The sequence below is a fragment of the Lipotes vexillifer genome, unplaced genomic scaffold (genome assembly GCF_000442215.2).
Source record: "Lipotes vexillifer unplaced genomic scaffold, Lipotes_vexillifer_v1.1 scaffold1639, whole genome shotgun sequence".
Classification (NCBI taxonomy): Eukaryota; Metazoa; Chordata; class Mammalia; order Artiodactyla; family Lipotidae; genus Lipotes; species Lipotes vexillifer.
Genome location: NW_006782296.1, coordinates 843,257 through 855,908, shown reverse-complemented (window position 1 = coordinate 855,908; position 12,652 = coordinate 843,257). Strand labels below are relative to the sequence as shown.

The 12,652-nt window shown below is 35.6% G+C and overlaps 1 protein-coding gene across 2 annotated transcripts in view; it reads left to right on the top strand.

Moving 5' to 3' along the window:
- GPATCH8 (G-patch domain containing 8) overlaps positions 1-12,652 on the top strand; it is a 99,788-nt gene that overhangs the window by 26,575 nt on the left and 60,561 nt on the right. The window contains exons 3-4 of one of the 2 annotated variants that reach the window (XM_007455118.1): positions 4,748-4,765; positions 6,865-6,937. The gene's annotated coding sequence lies outside the window, so the exon portion shown is untranslated. The remainder of the gene's footprint in view (positions 1-4,747; positions 4,766-6,864; positions 6,938-12,652) is intronic. The other variant, XM_007455119.1, reaches the window with a different exon arrangement.

The following is a 12,652-nucleotide window of genomic DNA, read 5'->3' as shown; positions in this document are numbered from 1 at the left end:
AGACTTAGGCATGGCAGTAATTGATGACGCATGTGATAATGCTGCAGAGGGAGAATTCACACCTGATGGTGCTGAAAGCCCAGTCTTGTTTTGATTTAAGGATAAAATGCCAAGCCCACTTTGCTAAGTTAAAAATCACTGAAGTTGTTGCCTTGTTCTATATCATCTTGGGAATTATCACAAGGTAGAGTTTTACAATAAAATCTGTAGGCTAGCTAGGTAAATACCTTGTATTTGAAAAATAATTTAATTTTCCATTTTATTTAAATGTTTCTTTGGGTCAAAGTTTAAAAACAGATAGCTGTCAGAAGAAAGGCCCTGGTACCGTATTCTACAAGGTACATGGTTGGTTAATATTATACAAGCTATAATTCTGTGGGTACTCTGACTCAACAGTAGCAGGAAATTTAGCTAGACTAAGTTTGCAGCCTAGTAGTCATTATTATTATACTCAAGAAAGGTTTTTTAAAAGCAGTAAATTAAATGATATTTAACATTTTTAAAGCCTTCTTTTAGGGCTACATTTAAAGATTTTTGGAAAAGTCATTCCTTTGGCATGTGGGACTAGTGCTCTTTTTCCTCTCACACTGTCCAGGAATTTTTCCAGCACATTTCATAGGGAGAACACTATCAGAATTCAGTCTGACTGAGTAATCTCAACAAGTAAGAGTGGAATTGATATATGCCTTATTTATTAAATGGTTATTATCTTCTCCACTAAAAATAGCAAATGGTATATAGTACTCAGACTAGATATTTATTTTTTATGAATAATTATATGTTCAGAGATGTATGTTAATAAATTATACTTAGAATGAAAATTTACTCCCGAAACACATTAAAATATGCTTTTTTTGTGATGTGGTAGTTTAGGTAGTAGGGGGGAGGAGCTTCATAGCCGACATGGTGTTAGATAGAAGTGGGACAAAAAGAGAGGGATTTTATTTCTGTTACCAGATCATTTGGGGATAAATTTAAAGTTTTAAAAGAAAGTCCTAAAATGATTGGCATCAAAATAGATAGTGTAGTAACCCCCAAGTGCCCTATCACCTTAGGAATGCTCACCAAATAAGTGTATATTAGTTATACGTCTGGCTGGCTGGCTATCTTGTTGAGCTATCTTGTTTTTAGGGGGAAATGGCGTTTCTAACACACAGAAAGAGTCTCTGCTGAATTAAAATCTTTCTCTGCAGCAATATCTATTGAGAGGTGCTGACTGTTTTGCTACAGCATGCAACTCAAAAGTGGCTGGAAATATGCAGCTTTGGGAGTCTACAGATCATTGCAGGAGCTAAAGGTCTAGTCATTTTTTTTTCTAACAAAGGTAATCTGCAGCAGCTGGTAACCAAGGAAGTCTGCACAGGTTTGTGCCAAGAATATGCCCTTTTGAAGGGTTATTGTGAGTATAGGATTAAGGTCCTTTTGTTTTGTAATAGGGTAAATTTGTTGCGAACCGGCAAGATGGGAAAATGAGATACAAAGACGTGATAATGCATTATGCTTTTGGTAAACTTCTGACGCTTAGCTTTGTTCCTGAGATGATTACCGGTGTTTCAGTTTCAATCAGGAAATGTTTAAAACACATCAAAATCCAGCATTTGTAAAGTATTTCATAATCTTTGTTATAAAGTTTTATTTTCCCTTCTTTACTTCAGCCAACCAGATATCTTTCAGTGAAATTTCTGGTCAAGAATAAAACACTGTTCTAAGAAAATTTTTAAAGAATTGCCAGACAACTTGATTATCTGCATTAAAGGAAAGTAGGAAGTATTAATATTTTACCCTCATTACAAAAAACTTTTAGAACTTATATTTTAAGTTACTGCTTTATGAGATTTTTAGGTCCCAGCTATAATTATGACCTCTATATACTTAAAGATAAAATATTTAGAAAACAAATAAAACTTAATCTAAAACCATAGCGCAGTCTAGGATTCCACCATAGATCCAAGAATTGGTTGATGTGATTTAGGATATGTGGTCCTTTATGATCTTTATCATAGAAAGAAGATGAGAAATCAGATGGGAGAGTGATTATAAGCTATCCAAAAGTTAAAATGCCTGCACCATAGACTTAAAATATGTTGTCATTGTTGCAGCTGGAAGTAAAACTACCCATCAGCCATGAGTTGGTCTTTGTTCTACCTGACTGATTAAAATTCTGTCTGTATAGTTGTCAGGTTGACCGAGCAGGTTTTAAAAAATTAATGTTAAGTTTTCAAATTCCAGTTGCTGATGTTTCCTTTGCATATCTAGGGATTTAGAAGTATATGTATAAGTGGGTTTTGTCATGTTGCATATCTGTTTAGATCTGTGGACTCCACTAGTTCCAAACTGTAACTCCGTAAGACTGCTGATTTGACATTTAGCAGTGACCATATGTGGACTGCACTATAAATAATGTGCTTCTTGGAGCTGAATGGTGTAGCATTACTATATGGCTTTTCTCTCTAGTCTTCATTGTGTCATCTGTAGTGAGCTATAGATTTTTTTGTTTTGGGAAGTTTTACAACTTGTTGTTTGCATGGGTTCACCTAGTAGCACTTGGTTTTTGCTTAGAGTCTTTAATACACAATCAGCAAAGCTTACAATCCACTCAAGAGACTTGCCATTTTTGTCACTGTTGAATATAAGCTAAATGGTATAAATTGAATGTGGCTGTCAACTAAAAGAAAATTCAGTGTGGAATTAGTATTCATCTAGTCACTGACATAATTGTAGTATAGTTTTCTCTTGAGACATGATATTCTATTTCCTATTAAAAATGTGGAATCAGCCCCACACGGTGAAGTAAGTTTTAATCTGTATTTTGGCAGGCTCCCATTATACAGATTGGTGGTGCTGTTGCCAAAATGATCATTGTTACTCTGGTGGTGTACAGCTTCATGGAGCAAAGTTCCTGGGAAAGTTTTCTACTTGGTATTTAATTAATAAAAATGTTGAGGAATGGATGAAACAATAATGAGTTGGTTTTTTGTTTTTGTTTTTTGGCTGGTATTGTGTTTTCAGCATATTGGTAGTTGTTTATAATATACATTTCTTGCTATCAATGATGTTCCCATTTAAAAATTATATTCTTTCTCACACATATAATATAGAGGAACAAAGGGTTAAAATATGACACTTTAATTTACATTTAAGTTTAGAAATATAAAAAAATGTAAAGGCCAATTTAGGTAATCTAGGTGAAAAAAGTTTGAGTTTTTAGGTCAGCTTCATAGTTTAACCAAAATTAAGAAAAACTTCATGCCTAACCAAAGAAAATCCTGCACTGCCACCATTTTTGGAGGCTCAAGCACAGAGACTAACAAATAGGTTGTGGGAGGAATTCTCTGGCGGTCCAGTGATTAGGACTCTGCACTTTCACTGCCAAGGGCCCGGGTTCAATCTCTGGTCGGGGAACTAAGATCCCACAGGCCGTGCCGCACGGCCTGAAACAAAAAAAACAAATAGGTTGCGGGAGCTCTGTGAATCATGTGCAAAACCAGCTTTTTGCCTACTTCCCTTGGGCAAAGTTCAGTTGCTTTATTAATTGTGTATTTCCCTGCATTTCTTCCATGTACATTTAAATTATAAACAGCCTGTCACTGTACATGCCCCTTTGTTAGTCACAAACCAGGCTGTGTTAAAAAAGAAAAAATCTGTTATTTATTTTTGCTTCTATGAGATTATAACTAAATCGCAAATTATATATTTTATTTAAAAATAAAAAACTGAAAGTTTTTTAGTCACTATTACAGTGACCAAAATAGTAATTTGTTACTATTTCAGAAGTTAAATAGTACTCATTGCCCATGTTAGGTCTAGATTACCTGTTAGGACTACAAATTATTTACTGCAGTTTACTGTTATAACATTCATGGGAATAATTGGCAACCTAACCAGAGAGAGTAGATTAATGATTTTCACAGGCTGGCCATTGAATCCCTTGCTCTTTCACAGTGAAAGTTCAATGAACATTTTGATCACTTCAGATTAGACAAGTCTGCTTTGTTCTACTTTGCTATAAGGTATTTTGGTGTGCCTTTCTTGTTACCCATCATCCTTAAGCCTGTTGGAGTTTTGACTAGTGTTTATAAAACTTTTTTCTTTTTTTGGTAAGAAAGAGGACCATAATGAATACTAGTCGTTTCTCCAGAGTCACAGAACTGCCTTTTTTCCTCCAAAAGCAGATAGGCTGAAATGATGGGAAAGGTTTAGATTTTCTGTATTAGTCATTCACTTAATCTAGGAGGTTGGTGAGGGGAAGACTTTCTGGGAGATACGCCTTTTATTTTTGTTGCGTTTGTTATAACTGCAAGGACACAGAGTGGCATGTTAATAATTTTAATATAACCCCTGACAGTTCATTCCCTATGCATACTTGGGGAAGTAGATTTAAGAACAGTTTTCACCTAAAGTTTTAGAAGAGAAATGCCACTGCCATTTTGTATCAATACTTTTTTTTGAGAAGGTGACAGCCATCTTGAGTGGTTTTGTAAAAGTGGTGCTAATGTGTATAACCGTAAATTTTTCTTTTTCCTCCTCCCTTTAACATTTGCTTCTCCTTTCACTGTTGTCAGTCACAACACGCTGCTCTTGAATCTCTCAGCTGGTCTTGACTCGTGAATTTACTTATGCTTTCACTCTTCTTTAATAAATACATTAATTGCAAGCAGTGAATTGAAAACAAGACAAAAAAAAAAAAAGACCGTTAGTGATTGGACAGTTTCTTACTTTGTGTTACATTTAACTGTTCTTTTGACAGCCCAGTTTTTAAAGCCAGGTTCGTATGGAAATGCTTTCACTCCACTTGCACTGCTTTTGGAAATAGCATACTGCTTCATCTGTCTGTTTATTTTAGTGCATTCATAATATAACACAGCATAATGTCTCATCTCCACTTAGCCAAAAGAGTGAGTTTTCTTAAATTAAGAAAAGGGACAACAATTTTTGTCAGCATGGTTTAATACCGTAAATCTGTGCCAAGTATAGTTACAAAATTAGTCTGTTAAAAAATTAAACAATACTTCAGTCAGCTACATAAACTTAGATTCATTCTGCTATCCTTGTCCTTGCCATAGTTAATTCAGTTGTAGGAGTTACGATGATGTAAAACAATGATTTTATGTACAGGTAAGTTTATTTCCACAGTAGTATTATAAAGGCCTCTCTATCTTCCTTTTCTGCTAACATTACTTGTATTAAGACTTACAAAAATTTTTTTAACAATAAAGTTATTTATAAATAGTTAGGCATTCTATACTGGGATTACACATAGCCGTAGCATTTTCTCATTCTCTCAGTTGCTAGCAAAAAATAATCTCTAGTGACCTTTTGTGCACAGTAATGATTTTGTATATATAGGTTTAAAACAACTGCATGTTTTGTTTTAGAAACAGACTTCTCATTATCATTTGCCACATTTTTGTTTTTTTTTAAAGTATCCCGATCTTTGTTCCTCTGATCAATGAAATTCGGCCCAGTTTTCCAGTTGGCATCCTGTCATAAACTCATAGAAGGAAGTTGACCTTTTTTAAAATTTTTAAACAGAGCATTGGGGAGGCTTAATTTTCCTTTTGTAACTTACTGTCAGAGAATATAATAGAGAAATAATTTTTTTCTTTCCTTTGTAACTCCGAAGAGCATTTTACCGTTGAATATGGAGCTGGAAGATAAAAGCAATTTAATATGAGATTTGATTCTAATTCAGAGACTAATTGGTTTAGTTGACTTCGTAATTTGATTTCAGGAAATATGAGATTATTTTCAAATGGTGATACCCAATTAATATTATAAATTACATTTTAATGCATACAGAACACTTTGTGTTTAAAATTTTTAAATGTTTTCTTTTGGATGAGTAACATCATTTTATCTGATACAGTGTTAATGGTTATTTTAGCTTTGTCTCTGTACTTCGCAGTATTTGTAAAAAGCAAAGAATTGGACAAAGGTCTGCAGAGTTTTCTAAGATCTTGAACCCTTACACAAAAGCTGACATTTAATTGTTGTTTCAGGTGTCTTTTCATGTGGTTTACATTGAAGGATCTTTTCCACTGTGCTCCTAGGAAGATGAGACATTATGTATATTGGTTTTTTTCCCCTACATGCACTAATGGTTCTTTACTGTTAACTTACTGCTAGGCCTGTTTCATTCTAACATTTTAGTATTTTTGTTAGATTACATGTTGAAATGCATCACTCAGTCTGTGCTTGAGCTCATTTTATTTTTCTGTTTAATCAATTTAATTTCTTATTTTACTAACCTCACTTTTTTCAGTTTAATATTGGCTGCATGCTAGTTAAATATTTATATTTATATATATATATATATATATATTAAAAAACCAATCAAGTCTAGCCTGGATTTTGCTCTGATTGTGTTTTCATTTCTAGTGGTGGGGCAGTCTTACACTTACAACTTACTTTGTATCATGAAAGCCTGACACATAAGCAGAATAACTAAACACAATGTAGATTTTCTTTAAAAAACTTATAAAGTGGTGCTGTCTAGGTGGTGGATATGATTGTATAAGTACCTTGATTTTTTGCTTTTTAATGTTAGTTTTAAACTTCATAAGTGTATTCTTCCCCTTTTCCCCTTCCCTTTTTTCTCCTTTTAAAAGTGTTATGTACAAAAATTGCCCAGCACACCATCAGAAAGGACCCTTACCCTGTATGTTCTTCCCATATAAAATACTAGCCAGTATTTCTTTTTACATTAATGCCCCCTTTATTGGGCACATTTACCCTATTATTAGCACCTTTTTGCATGCATATATGTAGAATTATCTCTTGTTCATCACCTGTTTAAATATCACTAGGAAGGGAAGAATATATTATTGGAATATTTTTGGTTTGTCTCTCTGTTCTGTCTGTCAGGATAATATTGGACATCGCTTACTCCAGAAACATGGGTGGAAGCTGGGCCAGGGATTGGGAAAATCTCTTCAGGGTAAGTTTTTTAAATATACCAAAAAGAAAAAAAAAAAAAAGAAAGAAAAAGAAAATGTTTCTGATGGCAGATCTTATGCCTGAGTATATTTGTTGTCTTTCTTTAAAAAGTGTTTGGGTTTTCCCACTTGCCTTTTACTCCCCAGAATAGTCTGTTTTTCCTATGACTATATTTTAAATCACTATTAAGCTAATAATTTGCAAGAGTAAGCTGCTGTGTCACAAATACTTTCAGATCAGACATACTGTGTGTGGCTCAACCTGTTTTAAGTTTCTTTTGGTGGAGGTGATGGGTGGGTGGAGGTGATGGGTGGGTGAAGTAAATGCAGTACATAGTATTGGAGTGTGCTTTCTTTGTATTATTTAGTGATGTTGTATTGTGGCTTCAGTATTATAAAGAAAACCATTCAACAGCAGGGTTTAATTTTTGCCCTCCCAAAATTCTCCCTGAAGCTGGTGATTGCCCTGGTTCTTTTTCTGTAATCAGAATCCATGTAGTAGTAGATAGAAAAATTAACCTGTATGAAACATAAGATGGAAGCAGAGGCTTCTTAGGGTTCTCTGAGAGGCCATTTCTCAAGTTCAGATCAGTCTCTGGGAAAGGTATGGCTTAAAGTTTCCATTTCATTTATTTTTTCTTTTAACTATACTAATCATTTGGATAACAAAATACTAACATTTCCGCTTCTGAGTTCTTGCTAGTTGGAAACCAACCAACCAACTCCATTCACTTTTTAGCTCCCTCATATTCAAGGGCTACTGTTTGTTCTTTGCAGATGTGAACACTACCTCAGAAATGATGGAAATCATTGCACTTCTACTTCTGGTCATGGAGGGTCTTGTTGTATAAAGGGATCTTCTGGGAGAGGGGCGCTACTGTTGGCTAATTCTTTGAATTTGGGAAATGAATTTCCACAATTTGAATGGGAAGTCTGATCAGTTCAAATGTGTATATATATTAAGGGGCACAAGAGGACAGGGCATGAAGCAGGATGTTTCAGTCTTTAAAGCCTTTGCTTTTTATATTTTACATCCACAAATTCTATTCAGTGGTAGCACAAAGGAAATGCTCAAAAAATATATTTCAAATTAATATTTATTACTAAGCACTCATCTGTTCTTTTGGGCAGATAGAAAGATTTGATCACCATTAAACTTGTTTTCCAGTGGCATAAGAACTTATTGCACACGATATAAAGAATACAGTTGAGAGCAATTAGTATGGCATAGACCATAGATTTTGTAAGAGTCCAGAAGAGAGAAAGGTAATCAGGACTAAAGTAGAAATGACTTCTTGATAGGATTAGTCCCAGTGTTTTGCATAGTTAAGTGTTGGGTTGAATTGAATGGAGGCAATAGTTCAGAATAAGGTCTGAAGATTGGATTTGATCTTTCCTTACTATTTGAAACCTCTCTTCCTATTCAGAGATTCCCAGGAGCATTGCTGATTGTTACTCTCTTTGTTCAGGCACACAAGGGAGTAGAACTGGGGGGCATTTCATAGGGGCTAGCAAATCTGTTTGACTCAAGAGAGTGAGAGACATATGGACAGTGAGTTTAAGAAAGGTGAGGTAAATGGATACTCACCTATTTTTGGGTGATGGAAAATTATTATTATTGCTTCATTTTAAGAACACTTTTGAATTTGGTTCTCTTTAAACTGAGCTCCTTGAAAAGAGGAATTAGGTTTTATCCATATTTCACCTTCATCTCTATGGTGATAGGGATGTAATAAGCACTCAATAACTCATAAATCCATTATTTATTTAAAATAACGGAAATTTGAAGCCCATCTTTTTTTTTCTTTTTAATTGTGACAAAACCCACATAACATAAAATTGCCATCTTAACCATTTTTAAGTGTACAGTTCAGTAGTGTTTACTAAATTCACATTGTTGTGCAAAAGCCCATCTGCCGTGAATGGCTAGTATAGTCTTTACCCTTCAAAAAGAATGGAGGGCTTCCCTGGTGGCGCAGTTGTTGAGAGTCCGCCTGCCGATGCAGGGGACACAGGTTCGTGCCCCGGTCCGGGAAGATCCCACATGCCGCGGAGCGGCTGGGCCCGTGAGCCATGGCCGCTGAGCCTGCGCGTCCGGAGCCTGTGCTCTGCAACGGGAGAGGCCACAACAGTGAGAGGCCCGCGTACCACAAAATAAATAAATAAATAAATAAAGAATGGAACCTTATTCTATTGCCAATATTAAGGGGTGACTATAATTCTCTTGTAAATGGCTCTTTTATTTTTTAGTGTCACATTCAACGTTGTGCAGGCATTGTGCTGGTTTCTCTTACGTAGCTCTTTCTGTAATACCCACATGATTTGACCTAGAATTCAGCCACATTTATGGTATATTGAGGTAATTCATGACGATTTTTTTTTTTTTTGGCTTCGCGGGCCTCTCACTGTTGTGGCCTCTCCCGTTGTGGAGCACAGGCTCCGGACGTGCAGGCTCAGTGGCCATGGCTCACGGGCCCAGCTGCTCCGCGTCATGTGGGATCTTCCCGGACCGGGGCACGAACCCGTGTCCCCTGCATCAGCAGGCGGACTCTCAACCACTGCGCCACCAGGGAAGCCCCATGACGATTTTTTTCATTGTACCAAACCTTTTCTATAAATAACCACTGAAGAAAGCCCTGTTGCTCCACTGAAAATCATGCCTCCTTACTATTGTATAGACCAGTCACTGCAAATAATTTCTAGGCTCATGGCTTTGTAAGTTCTTTGCATTTACTCGTTTATTGTCAACCTTTAGTTCTTTTTGATTTTAAGGCTCTAACATGCAACCATCCACTAAATTTAAATCTGATCTTTTTAGGATTTTTTTGTTAACGTTTAAAAATTATTTCAACCCATGCAAGATTTTCACAAAGGGTGCCAGTCCCTGGGGCTACAGTGTATATAATTTGTCAATGGATAGGTTGGAGAATAGGGCAAGCTAACTCTGAAGCAAAATTATCTGTGGTACGATAGAAAATTAAACTTTGTAAAGTGAGTTTAATTTTGTACTTGAATTTCCCTTATTCACTTTTTGTTCTCCCCTAGTATTTATTAAAATATTTCAAAAGTTAAAAAAAATAGGAACTTTTGTGTGTGTCAGGTAAGTGATTATTAGTGTTAAAAAAATAAAAGACCTGTAGAAAAGATATATTGACAAGATGTCTGAAGGAAACAACATAAAGAAAGGCCTGGGCTTCCCTGGTGGCGCAGTGGTTGAGAGTCCGCCTGCCGATGCAGGGGACACAGGTTCGTGCCCCGGTCCGGGAAGATCCCACATGCCGCGGAGCGGCTGGGCCCGTGAGCCATGGCCGCTGAGCCTGCGCGTCCGGAGCCTGTGCTCTGCAACGGGAGAGGCCACAACAGTGAGGGGCCCGTGTACCGCAAAAAAAAAAAAAAAAGAAAGAAAGAAAGAAAGGCCTGTTGATGAGAAATGTTATGGACAGTTTTTTATTATAGAGGCAGAGGATGTGTTTAATTTGGAATAAAGCAACAGCAAATGATAGTTGTATTTTGTGGCTGTTGAGCTGGATTTGGTTCTTGAAATTGTTTTATAACCTTCCGGCAGCTTTGAAATGGAATGGAATGTAGCTCAGAATCTTTATTTTGCCATGAAATAGGTAAGTAGGTGTAGCCCAGAAGTGGTGCCTGAACTTCCTTTGTTATATTGTCTAAGCCGTTTGATGATTTGGCTGATTTTTTGGTCACAAAGAAAAGTTCAGCCCTGAGAAAAATGAATGAGATGTGGTATTATTTCATATTTCACGCTGTCTAGAGGGTTCAGTCAGTAACAGACAGCCAACATTTACTGAGCTAATAATGTATTCTAGTTATACCAGTTGTAAATAGCATAAGCCATGGGCAGCGTAGATAAGACATCACTCCTGCTCTTCAGGCTTATTTTCCAGTCCCCCAAGTCTGCTTTTTAAACTTACTGTATACCTTTGAAGGTTTTTTAAGGCCAGGGGCCATGTTTTATATTTTTTAGTATGTGATCAATTGAATATTTAATTGACAAATTGCTTCAAGTTCCTTGAGAGTAGGTATTCTCTTTTATTTTTGTTTAAAAGTACTTGGTGTAGGGTATGAGGCAGTGTGAGCAGCATTTGGAAACGTAAGATTTAGGTTAGAGTTTGGCTCTGCCACTTACTTTAAGGGACAAGTTGCCATAACTGAATTATTTTTCTCAGCAATAAATGGGGATTAAAATCTGCCTCTGTTCTCACAGAGTGATTATGAGGATAAAGTAAATTAACGTAAGTGAAGTCACTTTATACAAACTGTAAAACGCTATGTAAATGCTACTTGTTATTAACACCGCTGATGTATAGTGTATATTTAGATATTTTAACTGAATTTGAGATAATCCATCTTTAGGTCTTCATCAAAAACCTAAATATAATAAAAATCATAAATAGAGAAGCCTCTATCTTGCTACTCTCTATTTTCTAGAATTTGTAACAGTAGTAGTTTAATATGATATGCTAGATATCTGACTCCCAGATCTGTGCTTTTAATGCTGTATATGTCGTAGGGTCCTGAGCCCCTAATTTTGGTGTTTGTTTCAGTAATTCTGAGCTCTTAGTTAGAACATCTAAAAGAGCCTCAGTCACTGAGCAATGGTGTTGTGACAACTGTATAGCAACCCAGAAAAAAGAAGTTGGATCCCCACTGTCATACCTTACCCCAGAATATATTCCAGATGAATAAAATATTTAAATGTAAAAAATGAAATCATGAAATCATTAAGATGAACAGTGGGATAATTATTATTTTAAAAATAATCTTAGAATGAGGAAAACATTTCTAACTTCAACTCCAAACCCAGAAGACATTAAATAAAGGATAAATTTGACTGTATTTCATCATAAATAAGGTAAAAAACCAGAACAAGAAAAAAACAAACTGGGGGATGTATCTGTAATATTTCATTACAGACAAAGGACAGATTTCCTTATGTATTTATCATCAGTTTGTAAAAGACTTATAACCTAAATAGAAAGGGAGAAACGATATGAGCACTGTTTACAGAAAAGTAATGCAAATGACCTTTAGGTGTTTGAAAATATTCTCAATCCTTTTCATATTAGAGATAATGCATATTAAACTATGAGATATCATTTTTCACTTGTTGGCTTGGAAAAGGCTTAAAAAAAAGATGAGCCTGGTCAGATTTTTGAGAAAAGGTTCTTACATTATAGCCAGTGAGACTAAACTGATAAAACCACTGTGGAGAACAATTTAAATTACTTAAAGATTAAAATACATGTATCCTTAGATCCAGCAATTCTGTTTCTATCTATCTTTAACTTATTCATGAAATGCACAAAATAATGTATGATTGAAGTTACTCATTATATCACTGTGATAGATTAGAAATAGTCTACCATATTTCCTTGATTCTAAGACAGTTTTTCATATTTTAATAAAGATAAAATCAGATACACCTTATTAATGGCATTTATAGTTATAATTGGCAGCTTTTAAAATTTCTTAGTGGACATAAAACTGTTTTACGGTTAATGGCATTTAAATTTTTTAATTAATTTAATTTATTTTTGGCTGCATTGGGTCTTCACTGCTGCGCACGGGCTTTCTCTAGTTGTGGCGAGTGGGTGCTTTTCTTTGTTGCGGTGCGTGGGCCTCTCATCGCGGTGGCTTCTCTTGTTGCGGAGCATGGGCTCTAGGCACATGGGCTTCAGTAGTTGTGGTGCGTGGGC